Source organism: Gallinula chloropus, assembly GCF_964237585.1.
Source record: "Gallinula chloropus genome assembly, chromosome: 2".
In the NCBI taxonomy this organism is placed as follows: Eukaryota; Metazoa; Chordata; class Aves; order Gruiformes; family Rallidae; genus Gallinula; species Gallinula chloropus.
In genome coordinates, this window is record NC_140086.1 from 43204401 (window position 1) to 43223430 (window position 19030).

The following is a 19030-nucleotide window of genomic DNA, read 5'->3' on the forward strand; positions in this document are numbered from 1 at the left end:
CCAAATAGAAATGAGCCTGAAGCTTCTACTAACACTTCTCAGTTTTTGTGAAACCTTTAATATAATATTGGTACATAATGTTCACCAAAATGTCAAAGTTTAAATAGTTAGGCTGTTCAATTCAGGTGTTCAATTCAGGTGAACATCAAGAAAATGAAAATACTCTTTCTTTGCAGATGAGTATTAATGTAAACCAGGCAGTAAAATAGAAGTATTTCTATTTTTTAGTAATTTTTCCTCAGGTATTTAGTTTGGTGATTTACTTCATTAGCTCTTCAGCTGCAAGTTGCCTTGAAAATGTGTACTAATTTGTTTTTTCTTCCCTGCTCAAATCTTGAACAATCTGCTGAAGGCTCTCCGAATGGGAAGATTCTTTTCTGCCCTGGAAGACCACGCAGAACTGCTGATCGTACCCTAGCTGATACGAATTTCATTTGAAGGAAGGTTGGCAACAGCCTTTCTTTCAGAGACAGGTCAGTCAGTCTAGAAAGAATCAACCTGTATCCTAAAAGATGGCCTAAGTCTGTAAGGAAACTTAAAACAAGGATTACAATATTGGATTTTGACTTATCCCCCCACCCCCCATTTATATATATATATGTATGTACAGTGCTGAGAAATGGTATTTAGGATGTGGCTTCCCTACATGCTTTTATAATACAAAATAATTTATCTAATTATATGAATGTTTCTTGAAACCAGCCTGCTTATCTCATTGGAAATTATAGAACTTTGCAAGCTTTCCTGCAAACTGGACTGAAAAGTGTATGTTTCATAATTAAAAAAGGAATAGGTGTTTGAACTGGAGAACAGTACATCCCATGATGAACTGGGCTTGTTCAGCCTGGAGAAGAGAAGGCTGCGGGGGGACCTCATTGCAGCCTTCCAGTACCTGAAGGGAGCTTATAGGCAGGAGGGGATTCGACTTTTTAAAAGAGCAGGTAATGGCAGGACAAGGGGGAATGGACTAAAGCTAAAGGAGGGAAGGTTTAGATTAGATATTAGGGGGAAGTTTTTTACAGAAAGAGTGGTGAGGTGCTGGAACAGGCTGCCCAGAGAGGTAGTGGATTCCCCGTCCCTGGAGGTGTTCAAGGCCAGGTTGGATGGGGCCCTGGGCAGCCTTGTGTAGATCCAGGCCTGGAGGTTGGTGGCCCTGCCTGTGGCAGGGGGGTTGGAACTCTATGATCCTTGGGGTCCCTTCCAACCCAGACCATTCTATGATTCTATGATTCTATGATACATTTTAAATAATTCCAGGACATTAGAATTTAAAAAGTGGAAATTTTATAAATGGTTATAACAATATTTTCTTCCTTAATTAAAGATTCTCCTAATTATTTTTTTGGTTTCTTTTTTATTTTTTTGAGATGTGATGGATGCAAAACTCATTAAATCCCCTTTTCTGACAATGTGAAGAAAAAAACCAATAAATCCACATCTAGTATTCATGCCAAGAACAAATGTATTAGTAACAGTTCACTGACAATAAATATTTACTCATAAGTATGTTCTAAATACAAAGAATGTGTGGTATATTCTGTGATATGTTAATTTGCAAAGTCACTTGCATGGATAAAACTAGTCTCAGCTTTTAGCACAGTTTTAGACTGTACATGAAATGTCTTCTCAGGAAAAAGTTCCTGCTCTTTACTTTGATAACACGGAATGAATGGTGGCTTGTTTCAAGGGTCCTTAGCTTATCCCAGCTGCTGGACTGTGAGGGGACACCAATCCAGCACATTAGTAGTAGCTATGTAAAAAAGGGGGCTTTGCTGAAGCCTCATGGCACAGTATTTATATGTATGACATGGGACAAATGTTTTTTCTTCTTTAGAATTAAAAAAGACCTCTGCTACCTCTCTTAGAGGTTGTTTGAACTAGGAAATTAGTGTTTCCATCTAATGCCACTGCATACTTTTTAGGAAAAAATCCTTGCCCTGTTGTACATTTGTGGTACTGCACACTTAGCAGACGTAGCACAGATACTAATGCAAGCTGAGACACTGGGTTATAATTGTCAAGTGTGGCTCCTGGGATTTACATACTGGACTTGGTACATTAGAGCTTTTAATATCCAAATAAAATTCTTTCCCCTTTGCCACAAAATCACATATCATATATTTTTTATCAGGAGAGTATATCTAGAATTGAAATTGAATTATATTCATGGATAGCTTGTTCCAAAAAGCTTTGATTTTATGCAGTATTTCTCATTACAGATGCTAAAGCATGTAAATAATATTGCAGTCTTAACTCCACTGGTTAAGCCTGTGTCATTATCTACAGGACATCTAATTGATCATCAAAAGCAATCACCCAAAATGGAGATTTCAGCTTACAGCTGGTTTGAAGAGACAAATGAGAGACATACGATAGCACAGAGTAAAGTTTTAAAGGTGAGAATGTATGTGGTGGAAACTGAGCTATGAAGTGAAGTTGGAAGGTAGGTTTTAGTACAGTGAAATACAGTAACATCACTGGGAGATGGGGGTGAAATTTCGAATGGCCTTGAAGCAGCAGTGTGGATCAGCTTGGGAATCAAGGACTTTGCTGAGACATTTAAAGAGAAGCAAAACAGCACCTTATAGTGGAACGTGAAGGTGACCGAGAGTTGGTCAAGCAGAACAACAGGAGATGAGTTAGAGCAGAAAAAGACAAGAACTGTAAAAAGTGTCTGTGATGCAGGTGGAAAACAGGAAGCTGTAAACCAATGCCCTTGACCTAAAACTATGGAGTGAGCTTGGAGTAAAAGGTGCTAACCAGGATAGCAGGTTATGCCATACTGCATAACTTGATGAAAGGTATGACAGCTAGAGACACCTGGGACATGGATTTGGTCTTCATGTAGAGACAAATATTTCAAAAAAAGAAACCCAAATAAATAATAAAAAAGGAGCCTTTTATAGAAAGAGGACAAATCATCGATAAAATGCTGTTAGGAAGCTTTTAACTCCCAGCTGATTCAATGGAATTGTTTGATTTCTTTTTTCCCAAATGACTAAGCCGGCATGAGCAAAACAAAACTTCCAGAAGCAAAATGAAAAACCTTTCTTTTCTGGAATTGGTGATCACTAAAAGGCGTGTTACATAAAGTACTTTTACAAGTTTTTGAAGATAATTAGGTCTCTGGTGTTTGTGGGAGTGCTTTGTGCATTCAACTGTTTGGAGGCTGATCTATCAGTGACTAACCCAGGAAAGGAGGTGGGACGTTGTGCCGCGTGGTTTTTAGTGATACCACAGCTAACAAAGGGGGAAGAAAACAACAACAACAAATGTTACCTCTTGGGGTTTGTTTTTTGAGGGAAAAAATCCCCACACTTGTTCAAACTAAACAATGTGATTTCTGCAATTTTTTTTCCCTCTCTTAGACGGAATTTGTTAGGGCCAAGGGTGCATTTGGGTGACTGCTAATAGCAACTTAAGAGATTTTTTGGGATATGCAGATTTACATCAGGCTTAAGAAGGTGTATATATTCTATTTGGTCATATTTCCAATACTGTGCTTCATAAGATAAGAAACCTTTAAAGATGTCTTAGACAGTGCTATACACAGCTTAACAGCGTTGGTTTAAACAACCATCCAAAGTATCAGACTCACCTGAATCAGAACTTCTGACCTTTTCTTTGGGTTAATATAAGGTGAAGAAGGTTAAGGATGCATTTAATGCATCCTTGTATCATGACTTTTTAAATTAAAAGGAATGCCTCAGGTATAAACATGTATTTAAGTTGGGCCTGAATGCCTTCCGTAAATTACCAGCCATCTTACCAAAAGGTGGCATCTAGGTGAAGCAAATGAGTAATAAATACCTCTTTTAGGCATTGCAAGGTTCAGAATTAAAACGGTAGTCTGTGGTACGGGCATTTTTGGAGCATTCCCAATATTTTTATAGGAACAGCAGGATATTGCAACACAAGTTCAGTGATACTAATTCAGACCCAGTGAGGTTACTCTCTGCGGCAGACAGGAAGACGCTGACTATTGTGCACAGAGGCATGTACCCCTCAGACATCATAGAATCACAGAATATCCTGAGATGGAAGGGACCCAACTCCTGGCTCCACACAGGACCAGCCAAGTCAAAGCATGGGACTGAATGCATTGTCTAGATACTTCTTGAACTCAGTCAAACTCGGTGCTGTGATCACTTCCCTGGGAAGCCAGTTCCACTGCCCGACCACCCTCTCAGGAAAGAACCTCTTCCTGATATCAAACCTAAACCTCCTGTCTCAGCTTCCTACCATTCCCTTGGGTTCTATCACATCTTTGGTATCTTTCTCTTCACTCCCACTTATTCTAGCATCTCCTATCCTGTTTTGAAATTGGTTAAGCTTTCTGCTTTACTGCTGTTTGTGAAAGTGAAGGTAAGCATGCTGGACATCCACTTATTCTGTCAGAATTCCTAATTTCTGCTGTGAAATGCGAATTTTTTGCTTTCAGTTTCATGTACTAGCTAGTGACTCTCACCTTGGCTTTTTAGGCTCATCTAGCTTTCCCTGGGTATGTTCAAAATCTTTGTGTGTATGGCATTATAATGACCCAAAATACAGACTTTATTGTATCATATCTACACTTCCTTTGACAAATGATGCACATCCCTAATCTGCTACCTCTGGAGTGGTTTAGTTTAAATAGTCTTTGCAAGAAAGAGGCAAGCTTCAGTCTTGAAATATTGTATGTGCTTAAATACATTGGATCTATGCCTAAATCAAATAATGAGCTTGCATAAAAGGCTTGGGCATTGGCTTGGAAAATGCTAATGGGCAAGGATCATTAAACAAGGCAATAGTCACACAAAGGTAATTGTCCCAATACTTTTCCATTGCTTTTCCATGGCTACATAAATGTAATGCTGTAACAATTTCAGTTACACTGAAATGTAATTTCACTTTGAAATTACATTTTAATTTAATTTCAGTTCATGAAAATTCAAATTCAGTTCCCTTCAGTTTCCTTTTTTCTCTCTTGTGTAGGTCTGAAAAGCTGTATCTCTGGTCCCCATTTCTTCATGTTAACTCACTCCTCATGTTCACGGTGCTATCACTACCCTTGTTCACAGATTTAATAGTACGATACCAGATGGATTAAAGCAGATGGGCTAGCTTTATCTCTTTCTCTTTTTCTCTCTCTCTGAGCCTCTAAATAAGGGTAAATTTCTTACACCTAGTAAGTTGCCCATACTTTTGCATGGGGAAAAAAAACCAACAAACAACCTTTCACAGAGTAATTCTTTAGCCATAATTAGTGATTTGTGCCTGAAAATTTAGGAACACTCAGAAGGATGTTCATAGAAATCAAGCTGCAAAATCCATAATTCAAGGAAAGATGGATTTTCCTTCAATGAACTGTATAAAACAATTTAAATGTAAACTCATAGTTTTTTTTCAGAAACCCTTTATTTAAACTTCTAGCTTACCGTATTGCTAATAGATTTCAGAAATTCAAAAGAACACTTTTTATTTATTGCTGTTAACAATACTGTTAGAAAAGGTTTGCTGTACAAAACTGTGTGAAATCTTACATTTTTGTTGCCAGTAAATTCAGATTTGTGACTAAGAAAACAACTACAGGAGCAAAAGCAGTAAAAAAACACTGAAGTAAACACACATTGGATTTTTTTTTTAGCAGCATATTTGCAAAAGCAGCGAAGTGCTGCAAAAGAATATGCAGAAAGGTTTTGTATCCAGAGGAACATTTCTGCCCCAGACACCCCAACCCCATAGTAAATGATAAAAGACAAAAGCTTTTTGGGAAGAGTGCTGGCTTGAAATGAAGCAGAGCCTCCTCAGTCATTGCTATATTTAGGGCAACAAGGAATGGATTAAAGCTAAAGGAGGGAAGGTTTCGATTAGATATTAGGGAGAAGTTCTTTACAGAGAGAGTGGTAAGGTGCTGGAACAGGCTGCCCAGAGAGGCGGTGGATGCCCTGTCCCTGGAGGTGTTCAAGGCCAGGTTGGATGGGGCCCTGGGCAACCTTGTGTCGATCCAGACATGGAGGTTGGTGGCCCTGCCTGTGGCAGGGAGGTTGGAACTCTATGATCCTTAGTGTCCCTTCCAACCCAGACCATTGATTCTATGATTCATGTTTTAATAATGTTTGGGGTTTTTTTTAAGTAACAAACAAGTTTTTGTGTTCTTTTTCTTTTTGGAAAACCTCACAAGACCTTCAATCTGTTTTAACGATGGGAATTGGCAGGGTGATGTTATAAATGAAACCAAGTTATAAATGAACCCTCTTATGAAACCTGTACCTATCCATCAAAAGTGGAATAATGGCTTTTGTTCACCCTTCCAGTTGCAAATGGTGTACTTAAAATCCATTTTATAAGTGTGAAGTTTTTGGCACAGGTAACAGGCACAGCCTGTGACTGTTCTTTGAGCTTTCCAAGTGTGGGATTCGCATTCAGTGACGTATCAACACTATTGTGAGCTCATCTTTCACCAAGCCTTCAAGCCTTTTAAAATATGTCAATATTAAATCCTTCCAAATTTCACAGCAGATCTCTTAAGAAGACATGGTACCATCAATAGGTGTAGTAATAAGATGTTGTAATACTAATTTAATAGAGAAAAAATGAGGTTTTCTAATTTTAGGTGCAAAGCAGCATGAACTTCAGGAAGGATTCTCTTATAAACGAACATGCTATGATGTAAAAATGTGCACAGGTATAAGGAAAGAGGGAGACGCAGCAAATCCAGGAATTTCACTTTAAGACAAAAAAGTTTTTGCTTTTAACAAGAACCTTTACAGGACAGGATAGCACTGGGTTAAGTTGTAGAAGATGAAGAGCCTGGGGTGACCGTGGTGCTATGCAAAATCCTTCCAGTTGAGTGGAAGTTTAACAGCATTGGGATGTTTTTGGAATTGTATAGCACTATTGCAAACCTGTGTTTTCAGAAACACTAAGCTTTATCTTTCAGAAAGATTTCTAGGGATAAAATTGATCCAAATTTCTCTAACATATCAAGTCATTCCCTTCCTACCAATATTAAAATCCCTAAAAACATGCTGTGGGGAAAGCTCTTGCGGTCCAGGGCATTACAGAAAAAGCCTCCAAGGGTACCCAAACATACAGTTGTGCCCTCAACTGCTTTCTCAAGTACATTTAAGAGCTGCTACAACAGCCCTGTGTAAAGCTTCTGCTTGAAATGTAGTTATAATGATGACAACTGTATTGAACTTGTGCTACAGAGGGACTCCAGTATTTCTAATACATTCAAAAATGCCTTCTCCTTAACCTTTCTGGGCATAATTCTCACGTATTCCTTTTTGCAACTGTCCACTTTATTTGCATTTCAGTCTTGTCAGTTTGAATTTATTTCCTGTATTTCCTATGTGCTATGTATTAGCGGGATGGGGAATTTTGTTTTCTCAGTTTTCACTTCAGCTCAACAAGCAGAGTTTAAATTGAAAGGGCTTTCTTTCTGTTGTGAGTGTTAAAATGCGTTAAAATAATTTCCCATTATCATTCACATTCATGTATTTGTATTTTCCTTCTCTTCAGCCTTTTGCCTGTCCACTTCCATGGTAAAGACTGTTCTCCTTTCTTGAATTTTATTCACCTTGACTTGTGTCTCATCTTTCTAGATTTAAAATTAACCACCTTTTTACTTTTTACTGACCATATCGGAAGCCAGTTTTCAGATCCAGAGGCAATATGTCATCATTTGGGTACGGGGTAATTATTGTGATTATTAAGTGATTATTAATTTTATCATAAACATATGCAGGAAAATGCAACATAAACCATTTGTTAGAAATGCAAAATATATTTAAGAGGATGAACTACAGGTTCAACTCACCTGTCTACAAATGTTAATGACATTGCTAATCTGCTGCTTGCTCAGAAAACAAAAATCAGAGCTGATTGCAGTCATTATGCACACAATTTTCAGTGGCGGAAAAAAATTACAGGGAAGCAAAGTCTACAACAGTCCAGATTTGGTTTAGAACATAGAATTTATCTCCCCACCCACACTCAATTAAACAGTATGGTATGAGGCTCGTCTAATTTCCTTGTTCCAACACACAGACACCCACCACTGAAGTTAATGGGTTTTGTTTTTTATTTTTATTTTTATTTTATTTTACGGAGTTATTCTGGCTAAGCTAAATTAGCAGGAACTTTCAATCAAAGCTTGCAGTAGATAGTCCCTTGCCAGTCTCAGGGGGATTACAGTTTGGTGAATGCGGAGGGTGTGTTTGCATCTATATGATCATATATGGTCAACCCACCTCATGAACATAGACAGACTGGCTAAACTGTACTATTTGATTATGGCTCTGACAAGCTTAAGTTACTCTCAATGTTACCTTTCTTCCTTCTGTGCAGCCTGCAGAATGAAAGTCCAACCTGAGTATTTGGAAGACCATGCAGATTGTTGACCTGTGGAGAAGGCAAAGCAAAGCTTGAAATCATGGCATCTTCTTTGCCTCACTGTAGTTGCTCCAGCAGAAGAGTGTAGTTTAGTTCTCAGTGAGTTGGACGTGCTGTGTATTACGAAACATTTGATGTTTACTTTATGGCAAGGTTTAGGAATAGGTTACCTCGATTGGACATCTCATTTTCAAGTTCATTTGTTCAGCAGGAGTGTTCTTGTGAGGCCTGTTTCACTGGAGAAATGAAGTGGCATGGGATGTACAGTCTTTAGTTTCAAAAGCATAGGACTCTTCAGCTCACAGCCCTGAGCTGTCAGTAAGAGATGACTCTTCTCATCAACCTGCCAAAGGCTGCCGTCCTTACACACACACTGAGAAAGGCCCATACTAGGTCTGGCTGGGATGGAGTTGACTTTCTTCATAGCAGCCCATATGGTGCTGTATTTTGGATTTGGGACTAGAAAGGTGTTGAAAACACACTGATATTTTGGCTATTGCTGAGATATTGCACAGCATCAAGGCACTCACTTCTTCCTGCTCTCCCCCCACTGCAGCAAGCAAAAAGTTGTGGGGGAACACAGCCAGGACAGTTGACCCCAACTGGCCAAAGGGATAGTCTGTAGCAATATTGTGATGCTCAGCAATAAAAAATGGGGGTAGAAGAAAAAGGGGGTGGGGATTTGGGACCATTGCTTAGACAGTAGTTGGGCCTGTGTCTGCTTGAAGGAGTGACTGCCTTTGTGTTGCTTGTTTTATTCCTCCTTCCTCCACTTATTAAGCTCTCTTTATCTCAATCCAATATCTTTTCTTGCTTTTTCTCTTCCTATTCTCTCCCTATCCTGCTGGGGAAGGGAGAGTGATCAAGCAGCTGTGGGGGTGCTTGGCTGCTGGCTGGGGTCAACCCACAACAATGTCTTTTTACGTATTTTTTCAATACTGTGAGGAGATATTACCAGACTCCAGGGTAGGTATTTTAAGCAGGGTTTTAAATGAAAAGGGAGTTAGAATTCAAATGTGCAAGAAAATTGCTAAAACAAATTACAGGATTTTGAATATATGACTTTTGACTTCAGCAGTCACTAACCATGGCAGGGTTAGGTTGTAATTGGATTATTTTTTAAGAAATGGATTCTGAAAGCAAACTGCGTAGAGCTAGTTGCCATCACAGATCTAAACACCCACTTGGTGATGACAAGATGGGTTTCTTTGACTTTGCCTTCTCCAATGTAATGAACAGTATCACATAGGTTTTTCTTTCTTTCTATAGTGTAAAGGAGAACAAAATATATTGTCCTACAAAACAAGACATAGTTCACACCTGATACCCATGGCTGAGGACAGCATGATGCAACAATTAGTAAATTATATATTCTAGCCACAGTGTGAACTTTGAGGCAGCTGCCTTAAGTATTGTGATGTATTCCCTGTGAGATAAGCACTTTTCTCTGACTTCAGTCTTTGGTACTGCTATAGGACTTGCACTCAGAAATATTGAAAATTGCATATTCTGTGGGCTAATGTGGGGGGTGGGGGTCAGGAAGTGGCAGTAATACCTTTAATCCTTTCCTTTAGCACTGTACTCTTTTGTAAGAGGAACTGAGGAATCTCAATGTTTATAAGAAAATATTTAGTGCAGGTGCCTGCCATATGATATCACACACTTCCTACTGACATAGATAGCTGTGAAGAAAACTAGTGTATGCTGATTAATTTTTCATTTTCTAGCATGGTTCTCCAAACACCATTTTTGGCACCTCAAGCAAGTAATAACAGCCGTTAGCCTGTCTGGGAGCACGTTTGGCTTTGACAGGTCTGTTGCATGCCAAAGTAGAGAGTATGTTTTGTCCCCAGTGGTATCTGGGTCTTTGCTTTGCTCTTTGCCAGACGCTAAAAGGGAAAATGCTGAAAATGTTGAATGATTTTTGGATGGAACACAACATGATGTTTCTTTCTTCTAGAATTTATAAGCTAAGTAGTTTAAAAACAAAAACACCTTAGTGATGATTTAGATAACCAAAACAGATGGAAGGGACTACGTGTGAACATTTTGTTTATACATTTTGAAAGGCATTTAAGAAACCCTCATGTATTGCTGTATGCCGATCTAAAAGAAGAGAGAATTTCACTTCTCTACCATAAGATATCTGCTATTTTTTTCTCTTAATAGCCTCTTCCCTTCATTCTTGTATAATAGAAATAATTTCATTTGAGAAATTTTCACATGAAAAGTGTCTCAGTGGAATTTCTCTGAAGAAATGACATTAAGGTTGCACTGTATTGACTTAAAATGTGCTCTGAATTTTAGATTTTGTCAATATTAATCAATATGTCCAGGTCAACTGCTGTTGTATTTCATGAAAATTCTTCTTCCTTCACTCCTTTTTCTCTCAAGAGATCAATTTATCTCAGCTTGCCAAGTATCTAACACAGTATACCTATCCTCAGTGTACCATGGACTTTCCCTCTGGTTGAGATAGGAGATGATCTGATGTGGAATGAAATTAAAGGAGATTCATTTTGGAATTTTCTGTGGAATGGGATTTCCTTTTTTCAGGAAATACCTACCCAGCCATAGTCTCCTCCACGTTTCTTCCTGGTCACAATCTCAGAGGAAAAATAATTTTGTGTCAAGTGTCATAGATGGATCTCAAATGCTGAAAAAATACTAGTGAAGAAAAATCAGCAGATGGAAAACATTCTAAGTAGATGCCCAAGTACAAGAATTGGAGCTGGGTTTAACTATGAGACTTCCCGTGTCTTGCACGTTCCAGATGCCAAACTGTGCTCTCACCTCCAGGTATTGCTATTAGGACATTTCAGTCAATGAAAGAGTAAACTCCTTTCAGCCCTGTTCCTTGCTCCTGTCCTACTGTCTTATGTATATATTGCGATCACCTGGAAGGGGCTGCAAATTAAGCCATTAGAGGACAAAGGCTTATTTAAACTTCTTATTGCTGTTCCCTGCCTATCACACAGCTCCACAAACAATTGTGGTGGTGGAACTCAAGCTGTGACACTGGAGCAGTAGCTGACCAGACTGTTCAAGGAAATATAAACATATGATTTTCCTTGCAATGAGACAAGTACTAGTGCTTGTGAGCCTGCTTTAGCTTTCTGAAATAATCTTTGTGAGAACAGTGAACAGTCAATATATCTTAAAGAAACATGTTAAGAGTAGAAGTCATACTGAACATTGCTTCATCACTTACCAGAGCAGAAGCAGCCATCTGACAGGATCCTCTCACAAACTTGCATTTCCCCTTGAATTAGCTGGAAACCAAACACACATAAAACATTTAGCAAAAAAAATCTCAGGTCCCTGTTCCCTCACTCTATTTCTTTCCACACTTCATGTGTGTGTCTGTTACTAAAAAACTGAAAACATGAACATTTCCTAAATACATATATATATATGGTGAGATGGATCATAGAATCACAGAATCATAGAATGGTTTGTGTTAGAAGGGACCTTAAAGATCATCAAGTTCCAACCTCACTGCCATTTTAGTTTCCTCAGCTTTTCAAGTTTCATTTTTCTTGCTGTTTAATATTATTCTTGAATTGTCTTGGTGTCTGTATATTTCAAAACAACAGCGAGCACCTGGCACCAAGGAAAAGACAGGTAAGAAACTAAGATGGTTTCTTTATACTCACAATGACTTGCAGCTCTGAGGTCCACTAAGCCTGGATAAAAGCCTCACTGGATGTATTCACTGAACACAAAGAAAACATGTGAGTGCTTCACTAAAATAATACAGTATTTCTTAATGTTACCAAGACATATTTCTTACTGAAAATGTAAAAGCTCTTATTCAGAGAACCCTTAAATACTTCCACTATGAAAATTAGTTCTACTTGGAAATGGATACTGTTCTCTTTCCAGTAGTATTTTGTAACTCAGAAAGTAGTTCACCTGACTTTCTACTGTAAAATTTAAATTTCGGTAAATGGTCAGGTTTATTACAATTAAATCAAATGCACACAGGAGTAGGACCAGAGATTTTTAATGGGTTTTGATTGAGAAATTAGTTTTGAGGGAAAGCAGTCTGTTTTGCTCACATATACTGGATGCAACCATAAATCGTCAGTCAGTGATGGTTTGCAAAAGTACAACATAGTTGGTTTACGGTCTGGCCATATCTGTACAGAGTAACTCTCCTCTGCTTCTTCCACGTTTGCCTCTCTTTCCCTCTGTGCTTTCTGCAAGTTCTATGTTACTACAGTTTATTCCCTGTATTTCTCAAAAATTATCTCATGTTTAGAGTGAAGGTGTTTTTTTGTTGTTTGTTTGTTTTTTTAAAGAACAGGTTTGAAAATGCTTTTTCTGAGCATTTCTTTAATGCTGGAATTTGAACGAGTATAATTACAGTTTTCAGGTTTTCATATACTTAAATAAATCCATTTAGGAAGTTGGAACAAGAAGCCATCCAAATTATTTTAACTATTGGTTAAAAACAACAGAGAAAGATTTTTAAAAAAATAATTTTCCCCTTTTAATAAAAATTTTCTATGTCTGGATCTGTATCCAATCCTTTTCCTAAAACTATGTTCATGGGAAGACAAAATCTTTTTAGCAATTAGTTCTCAGTTGCTCCCTATTTTGACATCTCTAAACCAATTTGAGCATGACTTTCAACAGCAAGAAGTTATTTTCCACTGAGCTGAGCTTCATTCACCTTTAGTAGTGGCAGGGTGAATAACTGGCGGGGAGGGAAAACATGCTTGTAAATGGATTTTGTGCTCAGGGGTGAGAAATGAAGATAGCCAGTTGTCACAGTTACAGTTCAACTTTTTCATTTCTCATTATGTGGCTGCTTTTGAACTTGCAGGCTAGCTTTAGATGCTTCCATGCAGGCAGCAATTTGGGAAGAGTTAGCCATGGGCTTTAGTGGGTCTATTTGCCTGATACCAACCTCATAGGAGGGATTTCTTGTGCTAGTTGCTTTAGCACCAAAACTAATTGCTTCCCCTTAATTTTTTCCACTCTTACACATTTTTTTTTCTCATAGCTTGCCAAGTCAAGACTCTGGATTTAATCAGCGAATGTGCCTTTTTCTTCACACACACACACACACATTATGGCTTTTGGTTTTCCATTGCCATGGGCTCATCTCCTGCAGGAAGGCGGCTTTTTCTCGCCAGCACTGCTCCAAGGTGCAGCTGTACGAAGGGAAGGTTATTCAGGTTAACAACCACTCGTTGTTGCTATACCAACCCAGCTGATGGCGTAGCCTCATTGCTGAGCAGCTGGCTTGGTTCAAATAGAGGTTTTACAAGCTAAAGCACAAGCAGCTGGCTCTGTTCAAATAGGGGCCTTACAAGACAATCCACAGCTCCTGAAGTTTGCATTAACACATTTGCTGAACTATGAAGCAAGCGGTTAGAAATGTGTTCAGGTCTAATTCTAAAACTGTAAGTTTCAGTTTTAATGGTGCAGCTTCAATCCTCATTAAATGTAAGCTGTATTTATGAAATCTAGCTAACAAAATGTGAGCATTCTGTAACCAAACTCCCTACTCTGATTTTCATGATCTGTCAAGATGCTTGACATTAAAATTTTTATGTATAATTTGGAGAAAAGTATGATATGCTCTTGTAAAATTCTCTGCTCTTCCACCACCTAGTAACTCATTTAATAAAATTTCCATAGGAGAATAAGATAGTGTTTCTGAATCTCAATTAGACCTGATTCACTTAAGCAAAACCAATTTTGTAATCTTATTTCTTAATCAAATATTGGGGTTTATTTCTGCTACGTGATAAAGGATGTGCGGATTACAATAAAAGTGTTATTCTTTGATGCAATTCTTAGATATTTTTTGTACTTGGGTTGACTTCTTTTATATAATTCACAGTAGTACCTCTATAAACTCTTGTCACCACAGACACAAACATAGAAATTAAAGCCTTCCTCAGAACACCAGAGGGCTGCTGATCAAGCCTTTTTCTGAATTTGTCCGTTTGTTACCACGAAGTGTTATGCAGGTCATGTAGTACTGCAAGAATATTCCATTTCTGATGGCAAATAATCTACAGAAGCAGCAAAGTGGCCATAATATAATTTCCTGTTTTGAAAGTGAACCAGAATCTAGATTATGAGGAAGCAGAAAGATAAATATTGTACCAGTACCAGGCAAGGGGGATGGTGTAGGTTGCTCAGCATCACCCCTTCCTCTGGGACCATTTTTGAGCAAATCAGCCTGGAAACTGTTTCCTGGCATAGGCTGGGCAAGCAGATGACCAGAAGCAGCCAGCAGGGCTTCATCAAGGAAGCTGGCCAGCCTTCTTCACTTCCATGAGGAATGGACTGTCTCCATGAACAAGGGGAAAACCAGTCAGCTTTGTTTACCTTGACTTTAGCCAGGCCTTCAACACCATCTGCCACAGCATCCTTACAAACAAAGTAGAGGGAGAAAGTTTGGATAGGTGCATGGTAAGGCCAGTGCAAAATTATCAAGACTTGCAGACTGAAAACCGAGTCCACAGTTTGCAGCCTGGCAGTGGCTACTGCCAAGCAGTGTTCCCAAGAACTGATTATGGTGTAGATAGTGTTTAACATCTCCATTTATGACCTTAATGATGGGACACATACTGTGCACCCTCAACAAGCTTGCAGGTGGGAAGCAGTCAACATGCTGGTAGAAAGGTCTGCCAGTCAGAGAGACTTTGACATGCATGAGGAACAGATTTCCTGGGAGAAATCTCAGGAAGTTCAGCAAAGATCAAGGGGACATCCAGCGCCTGGGACAAAATAATCCCATGCAACAGTAGAGGTTGGATTCTGACTGACTGGGAATCAGCCCTCAGAAAACAGCCTGTGATGCTGGTAGACAAGAAGTTATGTGGAGGTGAACTGTGCCCCTGCAGTGATGATATGGGTGCATTACCAAGAGTGTATCAAGAAGTCAAGGGACAAGATCATTCCTTTATAGTAAGCGTTTGTGATCTACTATATCCTCTTTTGTGTCTTCTTCCTCCCCAGTACAAAAGACAGATTGAGAAACTGGAGGAAGTCGAGCAGAAAGGCTCTAAGCAAATAAGGCTGGGGACGTTGGAGAGGGCTGGATGCCAGAAGTCTAACCTAAATTATTCTGTGATTCTAAGCTCAATATAAGCAGAGGGAATCCCTTTTCTTTCCCAAGAGCATAATAAATGACTATATTTAGTCACTCTTGATAAGGTACACGAAAGCAATATATGCCTTCTTAGAACCGCTGAAAATGGATTAAATGTTCCCCCAGCTCACCCAACGTTAGAGCTACCACTTTGGCATTCACTTCCCAGTGACACATTTTGGCAATGGTGATGTATTAGATAAATATATTAATTTCAGGGCTAAAACTTGTTCCGTTTAGTGATCCTTCCCTGAACATCTTGAGGCATGCCCTACTGGCAACCTCTGTGCTACGTTTACAATTGGTCTGTCTCAGAGTTGAAGGGTTTTGTGCTTCTCCTCCATTTTAAAAGCTACGATGCAAGCACTGTTGTACTGCATTATACTATCAGTTATGGATATGGGATTATTCACACTGACTGGATTTATCTCAAGATCAAGATGTTTATTTTAGATAAGATATGGTCATTTAATGCATTTGTTTTGACTGAATGTCAAATTAGAACTAATAATTCTCTCATTGTTAACTGTGACTCATGAAATGTCTGGAGTATTTCCAGATACTGGTTTACCATTATAGCTTATGACAAGGGATAGAATTTAAAGATATGTACCACACAACCTGCTGTTAGAAATACTTGCAGCAGTGCAGAGAAAAAGTGTCTGCTGAAACTACCACTTCTGTGATCTTCTGCAACCACAGTGAGATGTTCAGCGCTCTCTTTGCAATGCAACATCTTTATCTGCTAACCTCAGACTGTTTCTTTCCTTCCATGGCAATTAGAATCAACATCAACAAAATACCACAATATCAATGCTCATAATGCAACGCCTTTCCTCTTGCAATAGAAAATGCTAATCTTACGGTAAGCTTTTATTTGCTGAGGCCTGTATTAGTTCTTGCAGAGGGAAAAAATGTCCATCTTGATCTAAAATATAAGGGTGTGTGTGTGTGTGTGTGGGTGTGTGTACATATATATATATATCTTCATGGCTTATGAAATGTGTTATCTATATCTGCTATCTGTTAAAATCACTGGATTCTTTTAGACCTCTGAAAAACTGCTACCATGCTTTTTATCAACTGGTTCAGATAATGAGTAATACAGGCTATTTGATTTAGAGCTTACATTCAGATTTTAGATTACACTGATTAAATCCAGCACTTGTATCTCTATATGCTGTATTACTTCTATGTTATTCCTATTATACTAAAAAATGAAAATTTATTTTTAAGAATATGAGATGAATGGCAGGCATATTCTCAAATATTTTATTCAATAAATGCCTAATCAGAAGACCATTTCTATTAATGTGTGGTTAGGGACTGCTGATGACTAAATTAGACAAATAAAACTTCTGTGGGCATGCATGTAAGTCTCTCACTACTTAAAAACAGCCTCACACAGCTTATATCCAACTCTGCTTTACATGCTATAATTTGAATTTCAAACTAAAAATTGACTCCTGCATCACAGAATTGTCAATAGGTGCTAATCTTGTATTTTGCAACACTGTAAACACATTTAACAGGTCTGTAGAAAGAAAAATATTTCTGAGCATCGTGACACTAAAAATGAATGTCCATGAGAGTCTGGTGCTCTCCTTATATACCAGTACTTCAAGAAAGTTCTTGGCAGATTTTTCATCTTAGAATTGACAACTAGTGTGGCTGCTTCAAACCTGAAATGCATGTGAAATTATAGTTCTACTGCATGAGCTCACAGCAGTACTTCTTGGTCCAGATTCTGTATTAATTCTGACATTCAAGAGCACTGGCCTTTGACAGCAGCAAGGGCAAAGACCAATACAAGAGAAAAAAAACAGAAAGGTGTTTTTTCTTAATCTAAATATTTACAATGGTGTCCTTGCTGAGGTACCAAAGTTCGAGGTTTATGTTGTGTAAATTAGCAAGGAAAAAAAAAAAGTTTAGGCCAATTTCTTCAAAATAGTTCTTGGTGTCAGTTCTCAGCAGCAAGAATTGTGGCCCTCTGCAAATGTCTAATAGAAAAATATATGCAGCTAATAAAAATAATATGAATAGATGAAAACAAGAACAAATATTTTTACTGAATGACTGAATGACTGAATGAAATTTGCATTTTTTTAGATTCCATGTGGGTTAGAAACTTTCGGTTCCCTTTCCATGGAAATTGTGGAAGCTCAGAAATACCCATAAGCAAAAATCTGGTTTTGTCAAGCTATGGAAATGAGGAATAAAAATATTGTTTCCTTAATATCCATATAGAAACTTTTTTCTGTTATCAATCTCCTGTCAAGTCTAATATGAAAGTGGAGGATGGGTTCTGCCCTTTTAGTGCAATGATCCTATTATCATTTTGTTATGCAAGTTCGGTTTTTAACTCTGCCAGAAAACCAAAAATCCCATCAATCTTCAAAATAAACACTACATAACTTTATTAGAAAAGAAAGAAATTTGGGGCAATAACATTCTAAATAGTAAAAGAAAATTAAGCCAAGCTGACAAGATCAATATTCCCTGGTACCTGCAAAATATCTAAATAACATTCATGGTATATCAGTGATCATAACATGGGCCCTTAAACTGAACATGTGTTTCCAGTTATGTCCTACATCAAAATCCTGTTTGCAGTTATTATCTTCCACTGTCATCTAGTGTCCAAAAAACTTTCTGCAAGTGTTTGGTGATTACATGGAAGAATGTATTGTGACATTGTCCAACTCAATTTAAAAACTTTTAATCAGAAAGTAATTCCTAAAGGTTGTATATTCACGGTTTATTCTGTCATATAGTTACTAAGTCTTGAAAAAGTCTATGCAGCTGAACATGCATGTCTAGCAAGGAAATGTGAAATGGAGGGATATACAGAGTTTTTTTAAAAAATACCATTACAGAACGTGGTGGAAGGAACAGGGACTGCAGGTCCCAGTTGTGTCAGGGATTTAAGGGAACTGTGGACTAGAAGAAAACACAGTCAAAACATCTCAGTACAACTGCAGAGAAGAAACAAGTAAATGTATCTAGTGGAGCACATATTGCTAAAAAGTACCCAAATAAACCCAACTAAACCTCTAAATGGCCAAAACAAGAACATGCATGAAACACATTTCATACTTTCCCATCCCCTCTTTCCTACCTAAAGTAAAAAGAAAGCAAACATGACAATTTGAGTCATGGAGTCTAGGGCACTTGTATTTCAGTGAGCACGCTGTGTCAGCTTGCACAGTGAAGAACAGAGCCATATTTGTAGTTACTATGTTTGTCTTACTCTTTATAAATGTTTATATAATGTTTATATATGTTTATAATTTTGAGTAATAATATTGCACTGATAATATCTGATCACCTTTCCAGGGCAATATTTGTTAGTCTTCAAAGTGAAAGATCATATGAAACTATTGTTTCTACTTACCTGCCACAGTCACATTATCAAATTCAATTTTTATTTCACAACATTCAAATACTGCACAAGATATTCCGTAAAATGTGGGGACTATGTTCACATATCCAAAAAGAAATAGCATTAAAAATAAATGTCCATAACCTGAGAAG